The sequence below is a fragment of the Camelus dromedarius genome, chromosome 1, assembly GCF_036321535.1.
Source record: "Camelus dromedarius isolate mCamDro1 chromosome 1, mCamDro1.pat, whole genome shotgun sequence".
In the NCBI taxonomy this organism is placed as follows: Eukaryota; Metazoa; Chordata; class Mammalia; order Artiodactyla; family Camelidae; genus Camelus; species Camelus dromedarius.
The window spans coordinates 18941622-18968709 of NC_087436.1; the positions used below are offsets into that span (position 1 = coordinate 18941622).

Here is a 27088-nt window from a genome sequence, read left to right on the forward strand (position 1 = left end):
TGTTTCAAACAAGGCAGAGGGTCATCTTCCCTCACTTATGCATTAATTACCTTGCTGGAAATTTGAAACTGGCTTATGTAAACTAAATACATGATTTATATTTAAACCATGCTGAACCAGTTTGTTAGAGTTAGGTTTTAAGCTCAGAAAATGCTAAACAGTTCTCTCATCTACATGAACTTTGGAAACGATGATTTTTCATTATGGAACTGCCTCCTTCATTCCAGGACATTGATTACCCTTGACCCTTGTCTACTAAATGCCAGTAACCTGGAGCTGCCCAATTTTTGTGACAACCAAGATTCACCCCACAACTTTCCAACATGCCCCTAGAACCACTGACCTAGAGAGGCTTGAATCTCAAAGTTGATTTTCTTAACTTTAGAAAGCCAAAGGTTTTGAGCAAGAGTAAGGAATTTCTCATAACCAAGCTTCTTTAAAATTTCAAGAGGCAGGTCTGGCTGGCCAGTTTGTGGAGTTTTCAGAGGGGAATCCTGGCCCAACCGCTCCACAACAAGGATATTATTAGGCAGGAGGGGAAGTGGGAGAGGCTGTGTGAGACACATTGGTCCCCATCTCTCCTCTTTCAGATGAGGTGCTGAAGGAGAAGCAGGATTAGGTTTAAGGCTGAGAATTATTTGCCCACTTTGGAATTCTGCAAGGAGCTTCCATATGGACCAACAGCATCAACACTGGGGTTGTCAAGGTGGTGCCATCTGGGTAGATTCAGTGGCTGAGCAGGGTTGAGCAGGGGGCCAGGCTCATCTTTTCTGGGTCCCAACCTTACTCTGTTCAGGCTGCGGTAACAGAAATACTGTAAACTGGATGTTTTTGTGACAGCATCCTCATTGATGGTCAGGTTGGAGCCTTTTTTCAATAAGGGCACTAACCTCATTCATGAGGGCTCTACCTTCATGACCTCATGACCTCCCAAAGGCCCCACCACCGAATACCATCACCTTGGAGTTAGGATTTCAACAAGTGAGTGTGTGTGTGTGTGTGTGTGTGTGTGTGTGTGTGTGTGTGTGTGTGTCTGTTTGTGTGTCTGGAGGCTGGGGACACAAGATTTTCAGTCTGGAGCAGTTCCCTTAGCTCTTCCAGGTGTGAATGGAACTCAGAAAGCCCCACAGGCCTCCAGTGGGAGGTGGCGAGTGGACCACAGGGCTGTTGTGGGACAAGGTGAGGAGATGACAAAAGGGACAGCCTGGCCAAGGGCAGATGGAAGATAAGGCAGAGACTCCATTGGGCCTGCAGCTCTTGGGCAAGACAAATTGAAGCCTGGGCCATGAGGGAGCTCCACAGAATCCCAGACGTGAAGCCTGGAAAAGCTGCAGCCTTTCTGCACAGGTGCCAGGAGGAAGCCCAGAGATGAACTGGTCACAACCCAGTGTTTAAACCTGGCCAGAACAAGTCACTGTATCTCAGGGGTCCATGAGGTTCCGGAGGACGCCTGGTGGTTCTGTGGACCACCTGTTCCTTCTGCCTCCCCATGGTTATACAAGCCACACTCCCTGCTCATAAAACCAGAGATGATGTAGGGTGACATTTGAGAGACTGACCTTGACCTAAAGAGATAGAGCATTACTTAAGGGTTTTTGTGCCAGACTGAGTTGATGAAAAGATTTTTCTCCATGATCCAACAGGCGGAGGCAGATGAGAAAGACAGACCCAGTTACAGAAGGAAGTGGAAATCTATATTTTCTTTACATATAATTACAGTGTGAATAAATTCGTGATCCTTCTGTGCTATTAGGAGCTAGGAGTTTGCCCCCAGGATCTAGACATTACACAGTTGTAGGGCTGTTTGGGACTCACACATCACACCTGCTTGAGTTATAGTATCAAGTCTGGTTCATGTTTGGGCCCAGAATTTACCTTGGTACCAAACAAAAGTAGCTCAGTAACTTCCACTGGAAAATTAAGAGACCGTGGAATTTTTGTAGGAAAACGTGGTGTCAGGTCTTCAATATAACTGATAGGCAAGTTGAGCTTGAATATTGTAAAAACACTTTCCCTCCCTCTGGGTATGATCAAGTCATATTTGGTGATTTGATATTACTTACGTGGGACAATTTTTTAAAAGTCACTCCCCAGCCAATTTCATAATTTCATCCCATTAGTCTTTTCAAGAAAACATCCTGTGCTTTCTCCCGCTCTAATCAGAGTCAGGGGTCAGGCAGCACTAAAAATTAAGGGAGGTGGAAAATTACAGAAAGTTTTATTAAAAATGCCCATTATGAGCATTTCACTGTAACCAAAAAAAAAAAAAAAAAAAACAGGTCCATGTTCTGTAGTTTTCATGCATCTTCATTTGTCACAGCCGTGAACAGGGACCCATGAAAAGAGGCGATCACAGCCTCGGAGCTCCCTTACCTGTTCCCTCCTCAGGGGGCACCTCCACAAGTCTGCCAGTCACAGGGGCCCCAGCTGAGCTCCCACAGTTATAAATAGATTCTTAGTGGTTCTGGGAAGGGTAGGAAGATACCAGGAAATACAGCAGTCCTGGGTCCGGTGGGAGACTGAGGACGGGAGATGGGGGAGGACCACAATGCCAGTTAAATTGATGCCAGAACCTAGAGTTCTATTATTAATAGTGTTTTTTTTTCTCAGAAGGGACTGGCCAGGTGGTTCTTTGACTCCGGAGGATTTTTTCCCCACTCTTGCCACATCATTTGACTTCTGCAGGCGTACTCCCTCTTTGCCTCTTCCTGGCAAGCCCCAGGGCTGATTTCTAATCGCTTCCTCTGATGGGCACCCTTTCCAGGGTTATGTACATGATTCTTCAAGTGCCACCTAAAAATTCACATTTCTTAAAAATATATTTACATGGGGAACACTGCAAATTTGCATTAAATGTGATGACTAAAAAATGTTCATTGTAAAACAAAGTTAAAGAAAAGGCAACCCCCTCCACCCCCAAACCCTGAATAGACCACATGGTCCAAATTATGTAGCAATATGGGCATAGACTAATGTTTATATTACTATACCAGTGCGTAGATAGACAAAAATGTGGGAGCAACATACCACCTGGGAGGAAATATAACAGAATGTTTCTAGGATTCTGCCTCTGTTGTGAAATTACAAATTGATTTTGTTTTCCTTCACTTCATAATTTTCCTCACTTTCAAAATTTTTCTATAATAGGCATATGTGTTTTATAATAAGAAAAACTATTTTAAAACCACCAGCTATTTTTTGTTTCCTTTTTCATGTCAGCTAGGATTTACATCTTTCTAAAATGACAGCGGATGTGAGTGTGCTGCTGTTGGCAGGTGGAGGATATAATACAGGAAGAGGGGAGTAAGAAAGAACAGTATTTTCATAGGAAATGAATTGATGCTATTGTCTTAGATATAAAGGATTCTACCTGAATTGCCCCAAACTTCTGATTCACAAACAGGAGTTATAAGCTGGAATGAATATTGTCTGGATTTTGACAATGCAGAAGGCATTTTGCTTTCTAATAACAGTTATTTTTTTTCCCCAGAAGTTACCTTTTATTCAACTGTTGTCCAGGTCCCCCCACTTCTCTGGACTGGTGGCAGTATATGGACCCCAGTAGCCCGTTCCCCATAGATCTGAATTTTGAGTGGAGGAACAAAGGGACTGAGGAGTTGGTTGGAACCCCAGGATCTGCTGGCAGCGCCTTGTCACTCCTTTTTCCTTGTCAGGGACCTGCCTTGTTAAATGCCTCTTCTCAAGTGCAATCCTCTCGCCTTCTTGTGAGATCCATCCCAGTAAATTCTCTTTGGCTTAAGTTGATCAGAAGCCATTTCTTTTGCTTGCAGTCAAAGCACCTGTGTTGTTGGGTTATTTTATACTGGACTAGAGCAGCTCTTTGCTTATTTCCACAGACACTTGGATGTCTGGCTTTGACTCCTGGCCAGTTGAAGGTCAGTGGGCTAACTAACCAACTAACTAATGATTTATGACGCACCGTTTTACAGCCTGAAACTCCCCAGCGCCAGATTGATTGTTGAGAGCTTTCACCTGGTGTTACAAGCCAGCCTGGCTTGGTAGAGGCGGCCAGGGGAGTACAAGGCTGTACTGGAAACTTCTGCCTGGAGGTCTTGGGAAACCAAGATTCAAGGCACAAGTCTTAGTGGTTTAATCTAGAGACCAAGCACCTCCTTCTAGAAATAAGCAGAATCCTGGAGACTTTGCCTGGAAGTACCTCGGCTTCTCAATACCTGGGTGCACTCTTTCTCTTGGTGCGCCAGAGCTCTTGCCTTATTTTAAGCTTACAAGAGTGTGCCCTGTGAAGTCTCCCGAGTCCTGTAGCCTGACCTAACCTGAGTGGTCCTTATGGGACCGTAACTGGCACAAAAGTGAGTCGTAGTTACAGTCTGACAGCAGACCCTCCATGATGGGAAGAGCCCAGGGCAGAGAGTAGGCAGAGGCACCTTTTAAGATGGAGAGAGGGGCTGGGGAGGCTTGAGGTCTTTAATAACAGCTCCAGAGATGGGAACATGCAGTCATCTCTTCATGAGTGGGTGAGAAATTAATTTTATATGATACTGTGAATCATAAGGAAGTTGGGAGGGATCTTGACCATCTTCTGAATGTGACGTAAATCCCCCCTGCTACTGGAATGATGTTCTAGCCGTGGCTCGGAGTGAATAAGCAGGTGTTGGTGGCTCTTTTTGGGTGCTTCATCTTGGTCTTGCCTCCTCCACGTAATTCCGTTCTCCAGTTGCATGCTTTCCGCCTCTCTACCATTCTGCAGTTGCTTGGTGAATTCTGAACTAAGACAGAGTGAGTTTTTTGAGAGTCAGTGAATTATGTGTCACCCGAACGCTGTTTATGCATTGCAGCCAAGCTGTGCTAGCTCTGGTCCACAGAGAACTACAGGATTCACAAGCCCCCAGGGCTCCATGCCTTTCATTTAGAAAGAATCACTTACCTCATTGTCCTATCAAGGTATTTTTACATCTTTTATCATCTCTGGTACTGGCTATGAGATCTTTTTAAAAAATTTTATTTTAAAATTAAAAATTTTTTTATTTTTCTGGGGGGCGTTGTTTGATTAGGCTTATTTATTTGTTTTAATGGAGGTACTGGGGATTGAACCCAGGACCTCGTGCATGCTGTTTACCTTCTTTCCTTAGTGTTCATTTCCTTCAACCTGGCATTTAACAAGACATTCTGAGTCTTTAATGTCTCCAATTGATCACTAGGTGGCAACATTGTTCTTTTATGTTAGCAATGACTATGATAAACATGATGAATTTATTTTTCCAACAACCAAATTTAAAAAATTAGAAAGCAAAGACTAGTAATTTAAATGAATCCTTTTGTATAATAGGACAAAAGTAGAGCATATTAAATTATGAGTTTGCAATTTACTTACCTAGAAAGCGTACTTAAACAACATTCTGTTTTTATGCATCTTTTGAAAACAGACATTTGTGCCTGGTGCTTATAGAACATAGCGTGGCCTCAGGTCCTCTGGTCTTCCTGGCTGCAAGGAACTGCCCAGATGTTGGATGATTAAAAAAAATCATTTAACATCTCTTGATTTTGCAACATCCTGGAGCAGTGGTTTCCACTCAGAGGCATTACATTTAATAAATAAAAGATTCTAGGGAACTTTCCTCAGAGATTCTGATTCAGTAGATCTGCACTGGGGCCTGAGTGCCTGGATTTTTGAAAGCGCCCTCACATGCTTCCAATTGTCAGTAACTTTGGAAGGGGTTCCAGTGTCCTTAACTTCTCCGGCAACAGAATCCTCAAAACAAAATGAATTTTAAAGCCATTTAATTTAAAATTGTCATATACACTTTTTTTAAGAGAAAAAGTCTTAACAAAAAGTACTCAAGCATCTCAATTATGAAAAAGTTGAACCTGTAAAAATAGGAGAGCTCCAGTAATTGAAATATGTATTCACCTGCTGCATCTAAAACAAAGGTTATCAGACCTGCGTGCGGGCTGGAACTGATGTACTGAGAGCGCCAGCTGGAGAATAGTGCCGTCTCTCCTGTGTGTTCTTTATGATGGAAGATTTTCAAACTGGGGGGTGGCGGATTTCTACAGAAATGATTTCAGATATTCCAGAATGATGTCCCTCTATTGCTACTCTATTGAAGATTAGTATGCATATCTTTAAAACTCATTCAGTATCACTTTTCAAAATGTGAGGGGCCCTTCAGCTGGAAGTGGTTTTCTTTGTCATTATTCATTTCCCCTCTCCTCTCCTCCTCTGTCTCTCTGTCTCTCTCTGTCTCTCTCTCTGTGTCTCTGTCTCTCTTTCTTCCTGTCATTATTTGCTTTGGGTCCTTATTTACTTTTTGGTTTAATACGATAGCTTCAGACCAACTTATCACTGTTCAAATATTATTTGCCTTGACCCATTTGAATCCACTGACCTCATGAGCTTTTTTTTTTTTTTTAAATCTGATTTCTTTTCTGTAATCAAAAATATCATGGCAATTAGCATTAGGAAACAAACACAGCACCTTTCTGGTGTTAATTCATGGTTTGAAATAAAGGCCCTCCTAATGACAATTTAAAGAGAATGGTGCTTTCTTGAATGCATTTACAATTAAACTACAGACTCTTTTTAAACATGATAGAACAATTTTATTTCCATTGAAAAAGAACACCAGAATGCCGCAACACAATTCTCCAATTTAAAAGAATCAAATCTGGAGCTCACAAAACTGTACTTATATGACTGTTGCTGGGAAACTCGCTGCTTTGTTAAATTCCTGTGTCTTCTTTTATTTCCTTAGTTCTTTAAGAAATCCTTAAATTTAAGGACAAGAAGATTCCTGTATGTTCTCTAGTTCATAAAAGGCAATTCTAATTTTTTTTAAAGACAGTTGGAAGGACACCCCATCAGAATCGACGTGTGCTTTGGCTTCAGAGTCAAACACAAATCAGAGCCACCCTCACGTGGGGAGCTGCTCATTCTTCTCATAAATGGTGTCCACACGTACCCCCTCCCTGCATCCGGGTGATGGCCCTTGGCAGTAGGACCAGAGTAAACAGAACATTCCATTTTGGAAGTTTTAGTTTGGAGGCAGACTCACTGAAGGTGCCCTGACGGGAGGTGCTCCCACTGAGCTGGGCCAGCAGAGGGACCTGGAGTTCCACACATTTGTCCAGGGCGGTGGGGGAGCCTGTGTGTCCAAATAAACATTTATTTTCTGAGAATTGCATTCCCTGTTTCCCTCCTTTAAAAAATGCAAGAGAATTATCTGCTGGAAAACATTCAGATTTAGATCAAAACAGAAAAATGAAGCCACGCTCTCTAGTGAGAAAGCTAAACCGTACCTCTTCCCTCCTGAAAAATTGTCAGTGATTTTGATTAGCAGGAAACCACTGACACTACAAATCAACCCTGTTTTAATTTTTAAAAGACACTCGAGGTGTGTTTCACAGCACCTGGTGCCTGTGCAAACTAAAAAATTAAAATAAATTAAAAAAATATTTTCAACCCCCGCAAAAAGTATGTGTATGTTTGAGTGGGAGGGCCTCTAAATTTAGAAGAAACCAGATCTTCAACACCAGAAAACCCCCTCCTGGCTTCCAAATGTTTACCTTTCTGCAAAGCTGGCCCACCAAGTACCTTCTCTCTTCAAAAGGAAATCCTGGCACCTAGAAGGTTGGGCTGACAGTGAGGATTACGACGACTCGTTTAATGAGCAGCGTGACTGAACCACGCAGGGGACGCTGAGGAGTTTTCTCGAAAGGACTAGGTTTGTTGTTTGCATTTTGTTGTGTCGTGTGCTTCCACCATCCCTTATTTTGACAAGCTGTCCAAAAGTTTGGGATGAACCTGGGCAATTCTTTTGTTTGTTTGTTTTTAAACCTGGTTGCTAAAAAAGAGATGGTACCTCCCCTTATGTGCCTGTGCGCCTTAAGTGAGCATCTGGCATTAATACAGCACCAAAGCTCCCCGAGGTCTGTGTATACTGATGCGCAGGGACCGGGGGATGCGCTTATTCTCTTAAAACACTAGGCCACCGTCCGCTAAGTAAAGGCTCTTCCCTAAACGGGAGGCAAGTTGCCAACCCCTAGTGCTGGAAGGAGCTCATCTGCAGAAATCATTGCCTGCACTCCAGGCTTCTCCTTGGAGCTGCAGCTCCACTCCGATGTCTGCCTCCTCCCTCTGAGATGAGCGTCTACTCCAGTCATTTTCCTCCATGGACCGTGGATGTTCAGCCTCTCACAACCCGAAGATCACTTTCCTTAGAAGTCCAACCTAAATTTCCCTTCACTAATTTACAGGGATGACTTTTTTTTTTTTTTTCTGATTAGAAACATACAGAATCTCCCTTATCGTTGTCAAGACAAACCCTCCAAATTCCTTTTGTTTTATATGTTTATCATTTTGCTTCTGAAGTTTGGACTTACGTCTCAGCTAGTGCAGTTTCTCTTCCGAATCGTTTCGAACTTTTCACCATTTCCCTTATTTATAGAGCAATTAACTGAAACTAAGATGCTATTAAGTAACTGGTAAATGTTGAATTACAAGAAACATGGGATGAAACACTGAAAGCCATGCATAGTAATAAGGTATAAACCTGCTATTGTGGAATTCTAAATTTCGTGGCTGACTAGTAGAAAGAACAAACTTGCATGTCCTATTAGTAAGTAGCTTTATTCTCTCGCAATTGATAGAATCAGACTCAGTGACTTACAAAATCCCTAAAAAGCAAACAAGTGGGTTATAAATAATCTGAAGCTCCTAGCCTTTTCTTTTATCCTAGAATTTTCAGATTTCTGTGTATAATATATTTTTCTTCATGGCAAAAGGGCACCTATTTTGTTCAAAGACTACATTATTTACCTACTTCAGAGTCATTTTGTGAGGGTGGTTTAAAGGTTGTGGAATAACTGTAAACATCTGCAAGACAAGAGGTGTATGTTTTTAAAAACAGATGCTCGGGTGCTTGGCTTTTGAAGGAAAGAAAAACATAGACTGATTTTTTGGAGATGTCACAATATTGTGATTATTAAACAGAACATCTGCTCCTCCTTTGAACAGACTTTAGTATTGACAAGGTCTAAGGTTTCCATTCACAGAGTTGTAGATGAGATGGAAATAACCGTAGTCAGGAGAGATGCTTCCAAGACTGGGAAATACAGACCACGACCAGCAATGATTAGTAAAGGCACATTGTTTCAGAGAAAACTCTACGCTGATTCAGAAAGCAAACGTACAAACCGGGTCCCGAAGTGGATGGTTGCACCCGTCCCAAAAGAAGACGTGTGTGTATGTGTGTGTGTGTGTGTGTGTGTGTGTGTGTGTGTTATTTTCTGTGGCCAACGGCTTTTTGCCTCTGGGGCAGCAGACATAAGCAGGGGGTAGCTGATAGCCAGAATTCCTTGGCTAATTCCTTCTCACTCCTTAATGGCTGAGACTCAAACAAATCCAGACTTTTGGACAGGGAGCAGGGTGTTAACTTCTAAACAAAACCACACAACATGGCACTCAGAGGAGACCAGCCTTGACAACTAGGAAACATCAGAGCAGAAAGGAGCCTCGTGACACTGGGCTCTCCAGGTTCCAGAGGAAGAAGCCGTCCCCAGATATGGGTGCCTTTCAGAGAACTCTCCGCGAGGCCGTGCTGGCCAAGGCGGTTTCCCGCACCCTATTCTAGGTCATGGCCTGTCTAGGTCAAGCTGGGTCTTTCCCACTAACACTCCTCTTCCTCACTCTTCTCAAGGGGAAGGCAGTCTTGAAGTGACAACATGAATATTTGCTGGGCTTGGTTTCGGTAACTTAAATAACCCCTTGATTTGAACCAGATCAGCAGAGGACTGTGTGTCTCACCTGTTGGAGGCGGACCTTGGTGAATTCCACTTTCGTGTGGTGCCGCTGGCTTGTATTGTCCCCAGGAAACGGCTCCATGAAATCTGCTGTTCTACTCACTGCAGGGACTCTCAGGCTGCCATCCACAAAATCAGGCCACTGGGGATGCTCTGACACGACCCAGGGGAAGATAGCTTTAAAGCTGCAGAATCCAGGAGAAGCCATGATTCTCCTCCAGATTTGGTGTGTGTGTGTTTTTTCCAATGCTGTGAGTCTTGCCACTGAGTATTTCCTTTTTGATCAGGCTGTTAGGAAGCATCATTTGTCACCAGAAAGTAGAATAGAGTGGTGATTAGAGCTTAAACTTGAGAACCAGAAAGGCCCAGGTTGGTGGCTTAGCACCTGCACTTAGCCCCTGGAAGCCTCGGTTTCCTCATCTGTAAGATGCAGGTGATAATAGTCTTCCTATGGCTTTACTGTGAGAGTTGACTATGTTCACAAAGATAATGAAGGTGAAACATTGGGCATCTTGAATGGCCCATGGTAAATGCTTAATAGATGTCAGTGATTATTATTACTTATTCATGCAACAAACGATAACATAGAGTTAAGCAATAATGTGTCAGGTACTGTGTTAGCTGTTGGGAATAAAATACAGAACGACTTACACCCAGTCCCTATTCTCAGAGAGTGCATTATCAGACAGCACACGTGGGCTATTCAGTAAATGGTCAAGCGTTGGTAGATGCCATAATGAGGGAGGTTCAGGATCATCAGAACTGGGGATGAACCCAGAACTGGAGGAAGAGCAGGTGTAAGTTCACCCAGAGGAGAGGCAGAAGAGCCTCGCTGGCAACTCTGTGCAGGGAAGGGCACACCCGAATTGTTGACCAAGGTTCCATGTGGCCAGAGGGTAGAGTGGCCGGGGGGCTGAGAAGGACAGAGATGAGGTTGAGAGCAGTGAGGGGCTGGGTCACGAGAGCCTTGTAAGCGACAGGGAGGAGTTCTGATATTATCCTAAATACTGCAGGAAGCCATCAGCATGCTGTAAGCAGGAATAAGACCTGATCTGATTTGCTTTTTAGAGGTATCACGCAGGCATGGAGAATGGGATCAGTGGGGGTGAGGCTGGAGGCGGGGAAATGGATTGGGCGACGATGGGTTCTGGACCAGGTCGCAGCATCCACAGAGTCAAATATATACCTTCCACCTCCCAGCAACCATATAGGAGCGAATGGTCTTCATTTGTATATTTTGGAATATTTTCTTTGGCTTTTTAAAAACCTGTTTTCCCCTTTGCTTTAATTTCAGCTCTTTATCACATGCTTTTGCATTGTGTGTCTTTTGGTTAGTCTTCTCAAGTATATTGCATGGAATGAAGATGGAGAGAAAGAAAGGAAAGAAAAGTGGAAGAAAGAGAAGAGAGGGTACTTATGAACTAGTGCTCTTTTTTCTAAATACATTAATTTCTTTTTTGGGGGGGTGTACATTTCTGTTTATTTTGAATTTTAATACATTGTACAGATCATATAACCATCACATGATTATGATACAGAACAGTTTCATTGCTGCCCCAAACTCCCTTGTGCAATCCTAAATACATTCATTTCTAAAGAGCTGTAAGGTTTTTGTCACGGGTGTGACCTGCTTCGGGAGAAAGACCACAGAGCAGGCTCTTCTGAGTGTTTTCGCCATCGAGCGCATTATATCCTTGTTGAGGATGTGACCCAGATGGCCTTACTGTTTTAGGACCAACCCCGGCTCTCCTCCTTTGGTAAGCATCTGACTGTAATTCAGACACCTGGATGTTTAAGCCGGTGCAGTCAGAACAGTTTATAGAGTTTATCTCTTCCTCACCCAGCAAGGGTGTGTGAGACAGACTTGAGTAGCCAGGTGATACTCAATTGCATAATAGGATAACCTGAGCGCTTTGAAGTCAAACAAAAGAAGTTCTCAACCTGGTTGGAATTAACCGATGCTGACTTGGGCTTTATCTTCCTTAGAGCGAAGGTGGTACCATCAGGCAGGCAGGGAACCTGGTGGGTGCTAATGGGGGGGTTTTCAAGTTTGTCTTGCTTTTCTTAAACTATTAAGAAAGAACAAAAAACATTATTTAGAATGAAATCAGTTTCCAGGAAGAGGAGGAGGGGAAACCCTGAGAATTTATTATTCAAGAAAGAAATAGAGCCAAGGTGAAAAAAAAGCCCTCCTCGCATCTCCTGGCCAGGTGCTCCGTGCATATAAATGTTTCAAGTTAAGCTTTAAGATCAAGGGAAAGTCTGTGGGGAGCCTTGTTTCCTGGAGATCTGCTTGCTGGAGCTGCTCCCGAATACAGGCTGCCCATTTTTATTTGGTTATTAAGGATTAAAGGGGGTGACGACTCTGGAATGGTAGTTCCTTGGTTTCCATTAACTTTGTACAAGATAGTGAAATGCAAGCTTCCAAGGGAGGGTTTGCATATGTATTTCGGGCTATCAGCTCCCACCCTGCCCTGTTATCTTGTGTGTCTGTTTAACACGAAATTGCCCTTCCTCTCCTGAGCTCAAACTAGAAAGCAGTCTGGCTGCAACAACTGAGATCTCTGTGCCTCTCAGAAATCCTCCTGGTTCGCACTGGAGTGTTGAGGGAAGATGAAAAGAATTTCACATTAGCTGGCCGCTTGCTCCAGATTCCGTGGCTGAGCCATCGCCTTCGAAAGAGACCCGCCCTGGCCCAAGTTTGCTGGGCTTTCGGCGTCTGAATACTCGAGCAGGGAGGCTACCCATCCCTCCATGTCCATATTTAGAATTTTGCTTTTTCATTGCTAGTGATCACAGCGTGTCCTCAAAACTAAAACACGTCTGAAGGTACGTTTGTAAAGTGCCTACGAACGTTTAGTGATAAAATGACATACACCTGAAGAGAATGCCATACCATTGGGGTGGGTCATTTTATTTTATTTTATTCGACTTTATTTTATTATTATTTTTTGTGGTGGGTCATTTTATTACAAAGATCTCAGAGTTTGGAGTCATAAGTGCTCTTAATAGTCTTGAAAATAAAAGTACCAGTGAAGAAACAATAAAATAACCCAAATAAAAACCAATTCCTGACTTAATCCACCCCTAACAGAATGAGAACTCAGAGTTGATAAAACTTGACTCTCTATCATCAACATTTTTCAACCCCACCACAACTCAGGAAGTTCAACGTATAGACAGGCTGAATCGAAGAGACCAAAGTGACTTGTCCCGTGTCATGTGACTAGCAGATCGTCCATTTGGAAGGAAACCTATATCTATCTGGACTCTGGTTCTTATGATTTCAGTGCTGCACATTTTTCGTCAATGATTCCAAGGTTTTGTAGCACTGAAGTCAGCTGCATGGTATGAACAGTGGCAGATGAGCTAAAGAAATTCATCTCTTCAACAGCAGCTCTTACTGACTGTAGGGTTTTAACTGGAATTTGTGTCTGCTCGGGCCTGAGTTGTTTTATATTATAACGCCATAGGTTCATGTTCATGGCTATGCGATAGCATGGTTATTTTTAAAAGTTCTAATCAATCATTATATGTCCATGGTCATTACTACTTGGTAATGAACACAAAGATTATAGACGTGTAGTTTCGCTTAGTGGTTATAGCACTTGTCTGTTGCAGCGTGAACTGCTTCTGTCTGAGATGGAATAATAGCCTAGAAATAAAGACGTAAGGTATTTTAGTGCGATGCATAGTAATCCTTAGACCTCTGCGAGGTACCTGCTCGCCCTCTGCTTTTAAAAGGTTTCTGAATCTATTATGTGGGTCTTTAAGGCCTATCAGCCTTCCTCACTTACACAGCCAGTGTCCACCCTGTTTCTCCTGTGTCTGGGGAGCTGAGCTGGTCCAGAGCATCCAGAAGTCAGCTAGAAAGAGGACATCACTGACCTCCGAGAGCTTCGAGTCAGCCAGCCGATCCAGCAGTCGTGGAAGGAGGCTGGTGGGAAGGGGGCATCCTCGTTAGTAGGTCCAGGGTCGCTCAGGCCTCCGTGGAAGCACTGAGTGGAAACAGAAAGTGAAGAATCAGTATTGTCTCAGCATGTCCACCACTGTTAGTCAAACTGATGGGATGGCGATAAACCCATGATTTTCTCCTGCACTCCTTGTTGCCAATGTTCATGATGAAAATTTATGATGTAATTTACCATTGTTTTGCCCTGAATATTTTCCTGAATATTATTTCTTACTGTAAGACAACTCTGTTTAGGGCTGAATTGTTTGGGGATAAGAATGAGAAAATATAAGGAGAATTAAGCTAACAGACAACCCAACAAAATGAAAGTTGCAATTTGGATGATCTAAGAAAACCTAGGGTGCACGTTCCACCAGGGCCATTAATAGGTTCCCTGTAAGTTGTTATTTATTTATTTTTTTTAGGAACTTCTGTTTTAGATGACGAGAACAGCTAAGATTCCACCGCCCTGGAGGTTTATACAGCTCATTCCCATGTGCTTTCATCTCTAGATCTTTAAACAGCCCCATGACTACGACCTGGTCAGAGCAGATGTTACTACCACCATTATTCAGTGGAGGAAACTGAGGCTTAGGGATGCATTAAGCATAACTAGTTAGTAGCAGAGACTGGAATTTGACTCCAAATTCAATCATCTTTCTACTAGTTTCTCCCTACTATGAATTCTAAATCGGGTCTTCAAAAATTTAAAATACGCTCAGCAGTTATATCCAGAATTTAAAACACGCAACATGTCTAGGTAAGTAGCTATTCTGGGAGATAAATGATCTTCAGATCACCCACCCTTCCAAGCAACTTCATCTCAGAACTGAGAGTGAGTTCAAGAGTTTTATCCAGCTTCAGAATAGAGGATCCTTTGGGAAAATAATTTTAAAGAATGTGGATCACCAGTTAATTTTGACCGGTTATTTTTTCCCAAACCAAACTATCTGGCATTTGTGTCTTATTTCTTCCTGCTGCCAATAGCTGGACCCACACATGTTCAGACCTCACACAAAAATGCCAACGTCTGCACATTTTCGCGACGAACAAGCATTTTCAGTCAAAGCAGAGAGAAATGAGGCTCTGCCTGTCTGTTGCAATAACATTAATATTATCTCTGTACAGCTGCTTTTAGAAGTGCAGAGTTAAATGCAGAGCCCTGGAGATGCCTAGGAGCACACATAAGATGAGCACAGCCATTCACGGAAGACCTAAGACACCGAAAATTTGCAGGATAAACTTTTCACCATGACAAAAGTAGAGCAGTGTCGCCTATTCCAGTATGAGATTGACAGCGGGAAATAATGACAATAAGTTTCGTGTAGGATGTATTTTTGATGCAGAGAGTTGGAAGAGCTATATTTGTGTTCTTGGTCAGAGTAAGTCACAGTATTATTAACTACCCATGTAAATTTGGGCTCAGGAATAAAAAGGCTGAAATCTGAGGGTGGCCAAGCCAGTCTGGCTGTGGATAAGCTAAGGAAGAGTAGATGGGAAATAAACATTCATGACAGGCGTTGTGACAAGAAAGACCATTATATTAGTGGATAGCATTTCAGAATTCAGAGGAGCGGAGGGTCAGCTTTGCACCCAAAGCTGCAACTGCCAAACGGAAAGTGCTTAGTAAAACTGGCCTGAGGTTGCCCGTGCAAAGGCATTGATGGGGCTGGGCTGGCCTCTGGGGACGGGCAGGAGAACGCTAGTGTCCAGTGGCCTATTGACAGTTTCACTCTTATCCTTTCAGCTGCTGTTAACTGAGAAAAGAATTTTACACACACACACGCACACCTATGTATGTGCTTGCTTATTTATGTCAGACTTAATTTTTTTTAGGGAAGTTTTAGGTTCACAGCAAGATTGAAAGGAAAGTATAGAGATTTTCCCTTGTCCCCCTGCCCCCACACGTGCATAGCCTCCCCCATCAGCAACACCCCCACCAGAGAGGTCCATTTGTTATAATCAATGAACCTACATGACACATCGTAATCACTCAAAGTCTGTAGTTTAATGATGTTTCACCCTTGGTCTTGTACATTCTATGGGCTTGGACAAATGTGTAATGACATGTATCCATCATTAGAGTATCAGAGAGAGAAGTTTCACTGCCTGAAAATCGTCTGTGCTCTGCCTATTCATCCTCCCTACTCCCCCACCTCTAATTCTTGGCCCCACTGATCCTTATACTGTCTCTATACTTTTGTCTATTTCCAGAATATTGGAATGTTTCAGTACGTAGCTTTTTCCAATTGGCTTCTTTCACTTAGCAATATGAGTTTAAGTTTCCTCCATGTCTTGTCATGGCTTGATAGCTTATTTCTTTCTAGCGCTGAGTAATATTCCACTGCCTGGATGTACTACAGTGTATCCTTTCACCTACTGAAGGACATTTTGGTTGCTTCCAGGTTCTAGCAATTATGAATAAAGCTGCCATAAGTGTTTGTGTGCAGGTTTTTGTGTGGACATAAGTTTTCAACCCCTTTGGGTAAATACCAAAGCATGTGATTGCTGGACTATATGATAAGGGTATGTTTAGTTTTGTAAGAAACTGCAAAAATGTCTTCCAAACATTTTCACCATTTTGCATTTCTACCAGCACTAAATGAGAGTTCCTGTTGCTCCCTGTCCTCATCCACATTTGGTATTGTCAGTGTTGGATTTTTGGCCACTTTTAACAGGTATGCACTTGTATCTCCTTGTCATTTTAATTTGCATTTCCATGATGACATATGATTTGGAGCACTTTTTATATGCTTATTTGCCATCTGTATATCTTCTTCGGTGAGATGTCTGTTCAGGCACTTGGCCCATTTTTTATTTGGGTTCTTTGTTTTCTTATTGTTGAGTTTTGAGTGCTCTTTGTATATTTGGATAACCATCCTTTATCAGATGTGCCTTTTGTGAACATTTTCTCCTAGTCTATGGTTTGTCTTCTCATCCTTATGACTTTTTTCCTTCACAGAGCAGAAATTCTTAATTTTAATAGAGTCCAGCTTATTAGTTATTTCTTTCATAGACCATACCTTTGGGGTTATATCTAAAAAGTCATACCCAAGGTCATCTAGATGTTCTTTTATGTTAGCTTCTAGAAACTGTATAGTTTTACATGTTACATTTAGGTCTATGCTCCATTTTGAGTTAACTTTTGTGAAGGGTGTAAGGTCTGTGTCTAGATCCATCTTTTTGTAGGTGGATGTCCAGTTGTTCCAGCACAGTTGGTTTAAAAGATTATCTTTTCCCCATTGTGTTACATTTGCTCCTTTGTCAGATGTTAATTGACTATATTTATGGAGTTCTGTTTCTGGGCTCTTTACTCTATTCCACTGATCTATTTGTCTCTTCTTTCATCAACAGCATACTATTTTGATTACTGTGGTTTTATAGTAAGCCTTGAAGATGGGTAGTGTCAGTGCTCCAACTTTGTTCTTTTTCAGTATTGTGCTGGCTTTTCTGGATCTTTTATCCCTAATATAAACTTTAGAATCAATTTGTTGATATCCACAAAATAACTTGTTGGGATTTTGATTTTGATTGTATTGATCGAGTTGGGAAAGACTGACATCTTCCTATCCATGAACATAAAATATCTCTTCATTTACTTAGTTCTTCGACTTCATTCATCAGAATTTTGTAGTTTTTCTTATATAGATCTTGTTCCTATTTTCTTAGCTTTATACCCAAGTGTCTCCTTTTTCGTGGTGATAATGTAGATGGCATTTTGTTTTAAATTTCAAATTCTACTTGTTTACTGCTGATACACAAGAAAGAAATTGACTTTTGTATATTAACCTTGTACCCTGAAACCATATTATAATCTCTTGTTAGTTCCAGGAATTTTTTGTTGTTGATTCTTTCAGATTTTCTACAGAGATGATCACGTCATCAGTGCACAAAGATGATTTTATTTCTTTCTTTCTAATCTATGTACCTTTTCTTATCTTGTCTTATTTCATTAGCGAGAACTTTGGGTGAGGGGACCATCCTTGCTTTGTTCCTGATCTTCATGGGAAAGCTTCTAATTGCCCATCATTATGTATGATGTTAGTTGTAGGTATTTTGTAAATGTTCTTGATCAAGTTGGGGAATTTCTCCCCCATTCCTAATTTACTGAGACTTTTTATCATGATGGGCATTGGATTTTGTCAATGTGTTTTCTGCTTTATTGACATGATCATGTAATTTTTCATTTTTAGCCTGTTGATGTGATGGGTTACATTAAACTGATTTTTGGATGTTGAACCAGCCTTGCTTACCTGGGATATATCCCTTTTGGTTATAGTATATAATTTCTTTCTATATTGTAGGCATGCACATTTATTTAATTTCCTATTTACACTTTAAGTTTATGAGTGAGAAGAGAACATTTCCTAGACATTAAAAAAGATCTAAATGTCTACAACTGTTGGTTCATGTCATGAACTAAATTTGAGTTGTGCATTTTCACATCGATTTTGATCTCTTTATTGAATTCTGCAGATAATGAGGCTGGAAGTTTTCTCTTTGACAATGATGATAGTTATCAGACTCTCTGCAATCTTGTACTTTCCTAAAATTTGATGTTATGGCCAAGAATCATATTATATTCATCTTATTTTAAAGAGTACAATCTGTGTTGGTAGGAATATAATTTTAGAATTTCAAGTATGTGCACTTAGTCAAGATTTTCCTACCCTGTGATTCATGTCTTGCTTTTTATTTTCCATGTAAATAGGACCAACATGCTATTATTTCCAAATTAAGGGTGTTAGAAACTGGCATCTAGAAATTAGGAAAGCTGAGAGTCAGTCTGGATTTTGAACCTTAGCCGCTATCTGATTATTGCATTTTACAGTTGGATCATTTCTCCACTGTTGTGAAGTAGAGACAGCAGGATCAGTCACATATTAAGTAATTTATTCAATATCTATTGATTGCTAACTATATACAAGGAACTATAATAAATACTAGGGATTCAGAGATGAATGAAACAAAGTCTGTATCCTAGAGGAGCTCACAGGTAAATGAAGGAGGTAAGTATGCAGATAAATAATGAGTGCCTTTACTGAGATATGACTAGAGTTTTCTGGAAATGTGGAGAAGAAAGAAACTCTCCCTTGGGGAGTTGCATTTGACTTACGTCTTGAGTACTTTTTGGATATGTTTATCAGTTCTCTCCAGAAAAATGATGCAAGGATTGCGCTGTCTTTATGTATTTCACAAACCGTCTCCCCAGATAACTAATATGTGCTTAAAACTGACTATCACTGCAGTAACAATATAATTTCTTTTCTCGGTTTGCAGAGGGTTTTCTCGACAAAATGCCTGCAGCACAGATATGAGTCTTCTCATTTCACCCGTGAGAAAACTGAGCACAGAAAGGTCAGTAACTTGCATGAGGGCCTGTACACTGGCACGGCCTGGGTTGGAACCTTGCCTCCTTCTAATTCCTCAAATCGAAATCTTTCCTCTTGTTTAACTCTGATGGCATAAATATGAAAGTCCAACAGGAGCACTTAGTAAACATCCTATTTCAAATGGAACATTTTCATTGATGCTGAGGAGTTGAGCATTCATGTGGCTCAGACACCCATTTGTTAAAATGAATTTAGGGACTGCTCTGCTGGGCAAGCCTGGTGTTCCATCCAACTCAGGATTGTGTTGACAACAGAGGCCTCAAGGGTTTTCCAGGAAAGGACATAGTTTTCCTCCTGACATTAACCTTAAAGGTCAGGTGTACTCTCAGTAGCCATTTATGGCTCTGACATTCATAAATTTGGTTAAAACCTTTATGAATCCATTTATATTCCTTGCCTGTACCTCTTTGATGGTAATGAGCTCCATGGGTTTATTATTTTCTGATAAAATAATACTTTCGTTTATTTGTCCTTAACTCACCTTACTCAGTTTGAAGGAGCCTTCCTCTTCTAGCAAGGAATTGAGAATTATGAGAATAATTGCTCTTGTGTTTATTTTTCACATGATCACCAAAATTCTCTGTTTTTTAAATTTTTTCTTGAGCAAGAATAAATAAAATGTTACATTATATTTCTGTGGCAGAGGGACCAATCTTTTGTTTAAAGATCAGGATTCTGTCTTCTGGCATATTCTGGTACACTTTTTCTGATGCTGAAACTTGCTCTAGAGTTCCCTTAAAATAACCTGATTTTGGTATTCATAATACATATTTGCCTGTTAAAGGCAGCTCCGATCTGGCCCTAAGGAAGCTTGAGGTAATTTTTGTTCTCATCTACAACCACTTTTGGAGAGTAAGTATATAGTCTATTATGTTGTATGTATTTCATAGCTGATTATAACTGATGTGTTATAGAACATCTTTAAAGAGAAGAACACTGGCCAGGATGTGAAGAATCTGGTGTTCTAGAACCATCTCTGGACTGTGGTTTCCAAGTTTATAAAATTAGGGGCTGAATTAGGTAAATGTCAACATCTCTTCATACTTGACAATTCTGAGACCCTGATTTCCTTGGCCATTGAGAGGTACTTGCTCTCAGTATTGTTGAAGGCTTTGAGGTGGAGCACATGTATTGTTTACTGTTATCTATATGGCCTGTTTCTCACATCAGAGATCTCTAGTAAATGAAACAATTATAATTTCCCCACCCCATCCTCTTACAGAAATGATAACCTTTCCTATAGGTTATTCTTAAGGGATGGTTTATTTTAGGTTCCCCAAGCTCATCCAGTTTGGAGGTAAGCCTTGAAGGCCTCCTCTAGATCCCCTTTCTGTTCTAGGTGGTCACCCTTGTAATTGATCAACATCATCCTTTAGGAATTTATATTGACAAGGGTAAACATTGTCCAAAGGCTCTCCATTTACATCTTTGAGTTTGCTTAGAATCTTAAGGCCAATGGTATCTATCCCAACTACATTTGTTTTTTTGACTTGGGTTACAATTATTTTTTAGCGTTGACTGCTTAGTGGTTTTGCCATGAAGAGTACACATTTGGTAGGAATTATTTCCTTCACTGTTTTTTTTAAATAGCAAATGCAGGGCTGTGAAGTTCTTAGTCATTTGAATACAGCATTACCGTGCGCAGCAAATGAACCCTCATCATCCATCCATTTGTGACCAGGTCTCTCTCTGCCTCCTCTGCCTGGGGGCCCTAGCTCATGATTCATGGGTTGGAGAAAGCACATGAACGCACAGGTCCAGCAATCTCATCTGCAAAATGGAGCCAATGACCCCCATGTCTTGGGATTGCATGTGAGGAATGCATAGCACCCCTCTGATCTGCAGAGAGTATTTTAAATTTGTGGATGTTGCTTCCCCCATATTGCTTTCTAGTTCTTTAATTCAGCCATCCAGCAATGCAAGTGGGAATAGACCAGGAGCAGAGGGGTATGAAAGCCACAGCACACTGAGTCCCGGAGAAATGTTACTCACAAATAGAGAAATGCTGTGGTCTGTGAAAATATGAGTGGATTTAATGTGACTTATAAAATTGACCAGACCGATGCTCATTGTTTTTCGAAAAGTTGCTTTTTATGGTCAGATTGGCTCTGGTTGTCTTCAGTTGCTCTGCTCTTCTGACTCTGCTGTGTGGCTCATATTAACTGCGATGATCTGGCTCTTTCTCTTAGATAGCCTCCTTTATTAGGCTATAAAGCATTATCTGTCCAGGTTTGAAATCAGAGCCCCTGCTCCTTAAATGATTTCCTTTGACAGTTGAGCACTTCTCTCAACCTCTTTGTGCTGTCAGAGCATTACTGTCAGGAGAGAGTTGATTTCTGCCACCTGCCCTCGCATAGCCCTTAAAGGACTTTTTTTTCCTCTGTTCGCCATCCAGTACGTGTATCCTACCTCCATCCCTGAATGGAGAGATGCAGGGACTGGCAAGTGGGAAAAAAAGGAAATATAAATCCTGGGGAAATCTTTTGAAAATCCTAATTTTAGATAGCATCATGTTTTGTAAAATTACTCTCTTTTGGTACCTCTAAAGTTAAAACGAAAATGTAACTATTTAAATGTCAATTGGAAAATAACAAAGGAGCTTTGTTGTAGGAAGAATAGACTATGTGTTTCTTCATAAAGGTCCTCCACTCATGCCAGAGGATTCATGAGGTTGATTTTTTAAAAACCTCAAACGCCTCTTTGAGGTTCCTAGTGGAAAGCCTGTGGTAGACATTGGAGATTGTAAAATGAATAAAACACAGGTCTTGCTTTCATTCCATGTATAGTCTGAGCAAGGAAGCCAGGTATATGCTTATATATCCAAATAAAATAATATCAAGCAGGATGACAAGATACAGGTGCCGACACATGATACAGATGCCACCAGGATGCAATGGAGAGGGAAATGAACTGAGGGGGGCATCTGGGAGGTGGGGGTGTTAAAACCAGGCCCTACAGGAGGGGTGAGATTTAGGCTGGCAAGCTGGGGAGAGAGCAGTAGCAGAAGAACTAACTGAGCAAGGAATGAGATGAAGGTTCCCTGTGTTTGGGGAAAGGCAAGTAGCCTCGTTTAGAAGGATCAGGGGAGCATGAGTGAAGGGCGTGGTGGAGGATGGCATGGAAAAGGTGCCCCATTCTCCTTTTCACCTTCATCCCAGCTGCTTCCCATGACGGCCATTGTCTCATCTAACAGGCATCTCACCAATACTTTGGATCTTACACTCTAATTTGGAGAAGGCAAAGTTTTCCCCAGTGCCACTTTGTGGTCTGCTAATCTGAATATGACTTGGACAATAGCAGGATGATAGCTCAGATATTCACTTCTGAATGCTTCTTACTGGGGTATTACAAAAAAAGTTTTTTTTTTTTTTTTTCTTGGCTAGTAAGAGGAAGCTGAGAGGTTTGGTTTAGGATGTGCTGGTGGTGATGGTATGTTATTTTGTTTTTTTTTTTTTTTAAGAAAATACCTGATGCTCTGCAAATGGACTGCTTAATTTGAACCCTGGTTTGTAAATTCCATGCCTCAGTTTCCTCAGCTCTAAAGTGGGGATAATATGGGACCCATTTAGCATACGGTAAAAAAATGAAGGATCTGTTATTTCATAGAACCAGACTTCCAGAGGGAGGGCAGTTTCAGGGCTAACTCAGCAGTTAGCATGGTCACTGGGGACCCAGCTCCTTGCTTTCTTTTTCTCCGTCATGCTTTGCAAATGATTTGGTGCTCAGGCTTCTCACCTAATGGTCCCAAGCTGACCACTGCAGCTCCAGCATGACATGGCCATTCCCTCCTGGTGCCTCTTCTGATCAGTGAGGGAAATCGCCCAGAAATCCCCAAAAGGTTACCTCTCTTTTCTCCTGGTTTACAGCTTCTCAGGGTAGAATATGCCTACTTTGAATCAATAGCTGCCAAAGGGGATTACTGACAGAGACCAAGCATGACTGCCCCTGGGGCTGGGGGAAGCGCCGACTTCTCTGAGCTCTCGGCAAGGGGGTGGTAAACACAGGAAGAAATCCTAGGGTGACACAGCAAGGAACAAGGGGAAGCACTGGCTTTGAGGCTGGCGGCAGAGTGTCTGCCTCCCTTCCTCTGTATTGTGGGGGGATTCAGTGAAAAGATCTGTACAAATAATTCACCAAGCACCTGACACATGGAAAGCCCAGAAAGAAATTTAGTGCTTATTCTTATTTATCTTCGTTTGTAATATTATTTCATTTAAATGGACACTTCTTCTGACTGATGTGGGCAGAGTCATCTTTCCCTTTATAGCTGGTTTTATCTTACACAGTAGTAACTCTGATATTCTCCCAAAGATGCGAATGGGATTCATCTATTTTCCAAAATACCTAGATGGCGATGTTTTTTTCTTCAAGGCTCCTACTCTTCAGGGTGTGTACTCTGTAGGTTCAGGAAGTCTGGGCCACATAGATCATAACATTCTACTGCTTATTAACTGGGTAACTTTGAATTAGTTACTCTGTGTCTTCATTGCCTCATCTTTAAATGAGTATGAAGTTGGTGCCTACCTCACTGGGTTCTTATGAACATGTCGTGAGTTAATTCATTTACAGCAGCACTTAAAGAGCGCTTAGTATGTAGTAAGAATTAAATAAATGTTTGCTATAAAAAGCCAGGCATCCAGACATCTGAAGACTTACGATGTAGATTTTCATCCTGTCTTCTGGAACCAGCTTGAGCTGTAACAGCATTGTTGGCTTAGATTAATGCTTAGTGCCAGGTAGATTGTGGACTAACCACATTGGATCCTGATGGATTTTTGGTGAATAGGGAAAAGAGAAAGGATATAATAAACATTTATTTGCATGGTGACTTGATCAGAGTAGAAACACAGCTATTTTCATGATAAATGCTTTTTGGCAGCAAACAACAGAACAGTTGTCTACAAGATTTAGCAGGACAGGTTTGTTTTTCTCACATAGCAGAATGGTGGTGCTGCCTCCTGGCAGAAGACATGCTTTACAGCCTCAGAATGAGGGATGCAGCTCCAGGAACATGTCCACATTCCAAGAAGTGGAGAAAGTGGAGAGGGGCAGCATAAGAAACATCCGGTTTTTATGTCAAGAAAGCAGACACTTTCCTAAAATCCCCCAGCAAAATTGTTTTTTCTGTCCTATTGGGCAAAAACATGTGACAAGCCTGTGCGAGCTTCAGGGGAAGCTGGGAAAAAGAATGTTCTGTTTTGCCAGTTTCTAAGTTAGAGGTGGGACAAGGGAGAAGAGTGCTGGGAATGGATATTGAGGGAGCCAACCTATGATGTCCACCATAATTGTTTAAACATAAGAGCCCCAAAACAATGCTTTGTATTTCCCCAAAGCCCAAGGCAGAGAAAGCAAAAGGCAAACACGGTTGAGTGAAGACAGCACTGCTCTGTTGAAATGGTGTCTTCTGATCTTCTGATTTGTACAGGTGTTTTAAGTTAAAAAACAAAAAAAATCTCCAGTTGGTATTACCATGCTGAGTTTTGCAGAGCCTCTTTGCTTTTCTGTCATTTACTATGCAAACAGAAGACCACAAGGCCTTCTGGCAGGTGGGAGAAAAGCGCTTAAATTACCTTTGGTTTTAAATATAAAATAACCTCTTGGAGTCCCACCCTGTGGTGCTGGGAAGTCTGAGCCCTTCCCACACATGCCCAGCTCTACGCACGTAGCTTTCCTAGAAGTGGTCCATTTCCCATTTCACAGTATTTATAACCCTCTCTTAGAGAAGCAAATGGGCTGTACTAGGAAGTCATATTAAGACAGAAAGGAGATTTCGGCTGCCTCAGTAGTAAAAGATAAAGACATAATTTAAATTCATTTGGTTGAAAAGATAAATGCAGATAAAAGCCCAGTAAACAGGAGCCAAATGCCCTGGCACGGGAAGCAGACAGACAATGGACCTGGCGGTCAGCCACCAGAGCCTTCACCTTCGCTGGGGATTGGTTCTGAGCAGCTGCAGGTGCCCACTGCAGGGCCCTACTCTGGTGCTATGGAAGGAAGAGAATCAGGGAATGAGGCCACTGGGGAGGTAGGGGTGAACAGGAAGGGCCCCAAAAGAAAAAGAAAGAGGATGAGGAAGCAGACAGGTGGGGAGGGAACCTGCAAGCTCCATTAAAGAGCTATACAGTCAAACCTGCTTTTGCTCAATAATGTGTCTTCAATACAAATGGCCAATAGACCCATGAAAAAATGCTCAATATCACTAATTATCAGAGAAATGCAAACCAAAGCCACATTGAGGTATCACCTCACACCAGTCAGAATGGCCATCATTAATAAGTCCACAAACTTAATTGATGGAAAGGGTGTGGAGAGAGGGAACCCTCCTACACTGTTGGTGGGAAGGTAGTTTGGTGCAGCCATTATAGACAACATTATGGAGATTTCTCAAAAATACTAAAAATAGACTTAGCATATGATTCAGCAAACCTACTCCTGGGCATATATCTGGAGGGAACTCAATTTCAAAAATATACATGCACCCCAATGCTCATAGCAGCACTATTTACAATAGCGAAGACATGGAAACATCCTAAATATCCATCAACAGATGACTGGATAAAAAAGCTGTGATATATTTATACAATGGAATACTACTCAGCCATAAAAAAATAAAATAATGCCATTTGCAGCAACATGAACAGATCTGGAGTTCGTCATTCTAAGTGAAGTAAGCCAGAAAGAGAAAGAAAAATACCATATGTCACTCATACATGGAATCTAAAAGAAGAAGAAGAAGAAGAAAAAAGACACTAAAGAACTTATCTACAAAACAGAAACAGACTCACAGACATAGTAAACACACCTATGGTTACCAGGGGTGAGGGGGTGGGAAGGGATAAATTAGGAGTTCGGGAATTGCTAATATTAACTACTATATATAAAATAGATTAAAATAAATTTCTTCTGTATAGCGCAGGGGACTATATTCAATATCTTATAGTAACCTATAATGAAACGTAATGAAAATGAATATATGTATGTATATGCATGACTGAAACATAATGCTGTACACCAGAAGTTTAAACATTGTAACTGACTACATGTCAATAAATTAAAGAAGGATAAATATATCCCAGATCAAAAAAAAAATAATAATAACGTGTCTTCACATAGAAAACAAACTGTGGTTAACATGGAGGAAAGGGTGTGGGGGACAGATTAGGAGTTGAGGATTAATAGATACACATTACTATCTATAAAATAGATAAACAACAAGGACCTACTGAATAGAACAGGGAACTACACTTGATTTCTTGTAATAAGCTATAATGGAAAAGAAACTGAAAGAAAATATATGTATGTATAAGTATAACTGAATCACTTTTCTATACACCTGAAACTAACGTTGTAAATCGACTACACTTTAATAAAAAATAAGAATTAATAGGAAAAAAGAGCTATACAGTCCCCCTACCCCCTAAAAAAGGCCTTGGGCTGTAGTGCTCAGAGAACTTTTTTCTGTATGCCCTTTGCTTTTAGGGAAAAATAAAACCCAGAATGCCTTTGTCCTTAGTAGTGAAACATCATTTTTAACTAGAAAATATCTTTATTTAGGGATAACTGAAAGAATACTATTGACATCATCCGTGCTGTCTGTGGCATCTTGCTGGAGCTGTCATAACTTTCTGTGGTTCAGATCAATTCATTAAACACTGGCTGAGCATATGTTTGGGCCAGGCACTCTGCTAGTTTTTGAGTTTAATAATGTGAAAAAGACAAGGCCAGCGCTGGAGTGGCTTATACTGTAACTGGGGGGCATGTGGCAACATCTGGAGACATTTTTGGTTGTCACAACTTGGAGAGGTGCTACTGGAATTCAGAATACTTCACCCGTGCTGAGATTGGAAAACTCTACACTATTTTGAAGATACTTGGGGAAAAAGTAAAAATAAAAAATGGTACAATTGCAGAAACGTGTACGTGGTAAAGAAGTGTCTTAAAGACAGGACTCAAAAATTCCATC

At 41.3% G+C, this 27088-nt stretch overlaps 1 protein-coding gene across 1 annotated transcript in view; it reads left to right on the forward strand.

Annotated features, from left to right (window-relative positions):
* TTC29 (tetratricopeptide repeat domain 29) overlaps window positions 1–27088 on the forward strand; it is a 646928-nt gene that overhangs the window by 305807 nt on the left and 314033 nt on the right. The window contains exon 4 of the mRNA XM_031465188.2: window positions 19013–19090. The gene's annotated coding sequence lies outside the window, so the exon portion shown is untranslated. The remainder of the gene's footprint in view (window positions 1–19012; window positions 19091–27088) is intronic.